This window comes from Pocillopora verrucosa, chromosome 5, assembly GCF_036669915.1.
Source record: "Pocillopora verrucosa isolate sample1 chromosome 5, ASM3666991v2, whole genome shotgun sequence".
Lineage (NCBI taxonomy): Eukaryota > Metazoa > Cnidaria > Anthozoa > Scleractinia > Pocilloporidae > Pocillopora > Pocillopora verrucosa.
In genome coordinates, this window is record NC_089316.1 from 19,020,111 (window position 1) to 19,025,746 (window position 5,636).

Genomic DNA, 5,636 nt, shown 5'->3' on the forward strand with positions numbered 1-5,636 from the left:
GATTTGGAAGCCTCACCCAGCGACCTTTGATTATATCTATTGGTGCCACTTACCTAAAGCTCTTACAGAAAATATGGCGAAATAAAAAAACCGAGTTATTTGTAAAACTCTTTCATACGAGTCGATGTGACTGTATAAACGGTCTAATCAAATTTAAAACGTCTTGAAACAAAATCTGTCATATTATATTTACAGTTGCAAATCAGTGTAGCTCTACTCTAAGCATGAAAGATTTCATTGCAGAAAAGAGCTTGTGTTCATATTTAGTGTTTTCAAACTTGAAGAGCTGAACGGTCTAATCAAATTATAAAACGTCTTTAAACAAAATCGAATGTCATTATCAGTATTTACAATTGCAAATCAGTGTAGCTCCACTCTAAGCATGAAAGATTTCATTGCAGAGAAGAGCTTATGTTCATATTTAGTGTTTATAAACCTGAAGAGCTGTCTTGTTCACGATCGTGATCTCTCTTGCCTTGAGGAACCTCCTTATCTGAAAAAGAACACAAATAAAATATTATTTGTCTTCGCCGAGCGCTTCAGCGATGAGTTCGTTTTTCCAAATTTATCAATTGAAGTTCAAGTTAAACAAGCCAAGATACAAATGAAAAAATCGGGGCTTTCTTTGCACACCTTAATCTATAATAAGCTTCATTCCCTGATAATTTACCCCTTACAACGACAATCTTAATTTCAAATTATAGAATTTAGCTGCGGCTCAATTTGAATCGGCATAAATATAAAAAGGGAAAATTCCCAGCTGGAAAGCGACCGAGGGCAGAGGGAATTTCCTTCAATAAGTGAAAATGAAAATGAAAGTCATGACTTGGATTTAACACAATCAATATTCAAGAGAAAGAAAGAGGGATGCCCTCTCGACTACAGTGATTCGGAAGCTTCACCCCAGCGTCCTTTGATTATATCTATTGGTGCCACTTACTTAAAGCTATTACAGAAAACATGGGGAAATAAAAAACCGAGGAATTTGTAAACTCTTTAATGCGAGTCGATGTGACTGTATAAACGGTCTAATCAAATTATAAACGTCTACACGATGTGAAACACACTTACCTGCGTTAGACATGATTAACAGCGGATGAGAGAGAAATAAAAAGCGGAAGATTTATGAAGACAAGCAACCTACGGAAATATTACAACCGCTTGATCAACACAACACACCTTGCTTCCTTGAGTTCACGACACGCTTAGTTTGTTATGAAAATTGTTCACATGCAAGCATAGCGAACTCCCGAGCCGAATTTTTCACGAGTACGTCTCTTTCCAAAGGTTTTGAGAACAGTTTTAGCGCTCTGGTGTTTCTCATCGAATTTTTTTCCCGAAGGACCAAACGAAGGTAAGAAGTAACGATGCGACTTTGCTCTTAGCATCGTCCTTGTTCCGTAATTTCGGCACCAGATCATTGAACCTCGGAAGTGGCGTATAGGACTTCACTCACTCCGATTATCATTAGAAATAAATACCAGTCTTTCAATAACTTTCTGTGTTCTAGTGGTAACAGAGAAAGTTTGCGTAGCGAAATAAACTTCGTTGAAATAAACTTCCTCTAAACCGGGCTTAATCGAATGTAAATAAGAAAAGAGATAACCAAAAAACTGAATTTTACGTAGGATTCAATATGTACTACATTTGAAGTCGACAAACATTGGTAAGAGCAGCTCCTGTATGAAGAAATGTTTGAAAAAACAGCTTTCAAACATGCTTATGCTTTGTTGTGAATGGGACAAAATCTATTAATGTCCAGTGATGCATGACAGCAGACTAGCTCGCAGTTTTTTCCGGTTAGGCTCTAGTTAATGGCTTTCAAAGCCATGCAATATTTTAAACATAAACAAGTTTCTTGTCTCTCCATCTTCATGTTGTTGTACTAATTTTAATTTTAAACAAAATCTAATGTCATTATCAGTATTTACAGTTAATTTGCAAATCAGCGTAGCTCTACTCTAAGCATGAAAGATTTCATTGCAGAGAAGAGCTTATGTTCATATTTAGTGTTTCCAAACCTGAAGAGCTGTCTTGTTCACAATAGTGACCTCTCTTGCTTTGAGGAACCTCCTTAACTGAAAAAGAACACAAATAAAATATTATTTGTCTTCGCGGAGCGCTTCAGCGATCAGTTTATTTTCCAAATTTATCAGTTGAACAAGCCACAATACAAAAGAAAAAATCGGAGGTTTCTTTGCACACCTTAATCTCTAATAAGCTTTATTCCGTGATTTCATGCTTTACATGACAATCTTAAGTTCAAATTAAAGAATTTAGCTGCAGCTCAATTTGAATAGCCGTAAATATAAAAAGGAAAATTCCCAGCTGAAAGCGACCAGAGGCAGAGGGAATTTCCTTCATTAGGTGAAAATGAAAATGAAAGTCATGACGTGGATTTAACACAATCAATATTCCAGAGAAAGAAAGAGGGATGCCCTCTCGATTACTCTGATTTAGAAGTTTCCCCCCGCGTCCTTTGATTATATCTATTGGTGCCACTTACCTAAAGCTCTTACAGAAAACATGGCGAAATATTTTTAAAACCGAGTCAATTTGTAAACTCTTTAATACGAGTCGATGTGAGTGTATAAACGGTCAAATCAAATTATGAACGTCTACACAACGTGAAACACACTCATTACATGCGTTAAACATGCTTAACAGCCGACAAGAGAGACAAAAGCGATAGATTTGCGAAGACAAGCAACCTACGGAAGTATTGCAACGCTTGATCAACATAACAACACCTCGCTTCCTTGAGTTCATGACACGCTTAGTTTGTTCTGAAAATGGTTTACATGCCAGCATAGCGAGCTACCGAGCCGATCTTTTCACAAGTACGTCTCTTTCCAAAGATTTTGACAATAGTTCATGCGCTCAGAAGTTTATCATAGAGATTTCTGATAAAACGAAAGGTAACGACTTCGCGCTCGAAGTTTATCGAACATCCTGAACCCTTACGTTATCGTCAGACTCGACTCACTTAATCTTGCTTCGCTTTTGGTATTTATTAGAATTACAAACGACTGTATACAAGATGATAGTTATACTGAAGCAGGCTGTTCAGGACATCTCTGCAATTGGAGGTACTGGCAAACAACGACCGTCATCAAAATATCTTCTATACTACTGCACTTAGTCTTACCTGGAACGCAGAGGTAAGGATCAACCAATCCGTTACTCGAAGTTCTTGGGAAAATTCACCCACAGCTAAAGTTTTTTTCTCTCGACTAAGGCGTAAAACTAAATGATTTGTAGATAACTGTATAGCACTTTTACAATCGAGAAATTCAGCAAGTCGAGAGGCGGAAGACCAATGACCTTCGATTGATCGCTTCCTTTGATTCCTAGAGTTTAAATATGTAATCGTGACGTTAGCTTAATTCAAATAATCACATGACTTGGCAACGGAATTTAAATTTCCTTACTGTCACGCGACCACTTGTTGAGGTCTTTGCCTTAATTTACGCTTACATTCCTCTGATCCGTATATTTATTTAGTGGGTAAATTTGATTTGCGTTTATCTTGTTAAATCGTTGTCATTTTCATGATTGTCCGAAGATAAGTCAAACCGATAAATTTTCCCAAAGTAAGAATAGAGAGAAGCAAAGGACCGGGCGAGTTAAAGTCGATGGTCACGATTTCCTGATCCCTCTTTTGCATATTTCCATCAACCAAGTCCGTGACAAGAATTAAGGCTAACATCAGCCCCTCCCCCCCTCCCCTATTCTCACTACCCATTAAAATAAATGAAGCATTCAAGAGAATCCTACCCTTTTCTTGTTTTAAAGTTGCACACTGAATGCGTGACTGGGTCCACAGGTAGTCCAAGTTCGCACAGTGAGCCTCCTTGATTTAGCCGACGAGCGAAATGTGGGGATTTGTCCGAGAATGAACCGGTTGCATTTTTAAGCTAGAAATTTGAAATAGTTTTGAATAAAAACAGGCTTCACTTGTCTCTATGTTGTTTTTTCAGTTGAATCTTGTGAGTTTCTTTTGGGCTGCTTTACGGTCGTATAACTAGTTTTTATTCCCTCTCTTACCTCTCTAAACAGCAAGCTAATTGGCTTCAAAGCAGCCTCGAAAATTCGAAAAAAGAGGGGTGTTAACTTTGTTTCTAATCAGAACAGAGTCAAACTTTTGAGTTGAGAATACGACCATCCCTTCTGATGCAAATCCTTAAAGTTCCACAAGCCTAGCATACTGTAAGCTCATGGGTTATACATTTCGTAAGGGTTTTAGGAGGGCTTATAAACAGAAGGGCTTATACCTGAGGGGTCGCAAAACTGGAAAAGAAAAGGCTATAGTGTGCTGATCAAAATACGTTTAGCATTTACTCGCTTTTAATTCAGCTTTAAAAAGTCATAATAACTCAAATTAGCTTCAATACATTGGGAACAGAATTAATACTAGCAACACAAACAAAACTGGTACATAAAAAAAAAAACTTAAGTTCAGACTTTTCTCTTGAAGTTCATCTTTGCTCTTCTATCACTGAAATTTTCATGTTCAAGTCACAGCACCAGCCTGAGGGCTTTTCCTACTTTGATATTACAAAAACAAGAAAAGCTATTGATGGGCTTTTATGTGGGGGGGGGGGGGGGGGGGGGGCGGCACTTATGAGCAGCAGTTTATATACAGTATTTAAATATTTACAGGCAGACTCTTATTGTTCAAGCCTGAGCTTCCTGTGGTGTGTTGGGGTGTAAGTGGGGTTTTGTACTCCTTTCTGTTACAAGAACTAACTGAGGTGAAATGAGCCATGAGTATTTTTAATTAATAACATGCTCTTTTCAAAAGCTCAGCAAAGAGAGCCACAGTAAGAAACAAATTATTATCAGCATCACACAGTGGAACTGCCACTTTGACATCTCAGCAACAGAGGATGGAGACACTGAGACACAAATATTAAAGCTGTTGGATTTCAGATGAAAACCAAGTGTCATGATCAGAATTTAAAAGTTTGAAAACAAGCAACCAATAAGTGAAACCTGACTTTTTCATGATCATATACCCAGTAATCTTTTCAATGCCTGATATTTCTGGGGTAGAACATTCATGGGTTCAACTACCCAGCACATTGCCTTCTATTTCAGTTTTAAAATAAAATCTCACTTTTTGAAAACTGGAAATGTACAAAGGAAATGACATTACCATATCTGGGGTGACTAAAAGTGGAATTGTAAAATGGAATCATAAAATGGTCACCATTTAAGAGTAAGCTTTATACTAAGTATGAGTAATTGTCACATATTCACATTGACCATAATTTGCTTTTAATTCATCAATTCTAAAAGGTTAGTTTTTCCAAGTAACTAAAAAATCAAAACAAATTAAAAAGACTATAAAATAGTCAAATTCAAAATGAGCACAGAGACTCCCAATACATTCTTTTCAAGTATTCCAGACAAAAAGGGAGTGGGCCCACCATGACATCTTCTGTCTCTGAACTTTGCTGCAATAGGTGCAGTTCTCCTTTTTCAAGTCTCTATACTTAAATTCTCTTTGCCTGCAACAAAAATAAATCATCAAATAAGAAGAAAACTTTAGAGAGATAAAAATTGAAAAAATATGATATATTTTTTAATGATAAGAATCCCTATTTTACTAACACCTTGTTTGCAAGTAAAAA

At 36.9% G+C, this 5,636-nt stretch overlaps 1 pseudogene; it reads right to left on the reverse strand.

Annotated features, from left to right (window-relative positions):
* LOC131784653 (tetratricopeptide repeat protein 28-like) overlaps positions 1 to 3,343 on the reverse strand; it is an 84,945-nt pseudogene extending 81,602 nt beyond the window's left edge.
* Between the last annotated feature and the right edge of the window lie 2,293 nt (positions 3,344 to 5,636).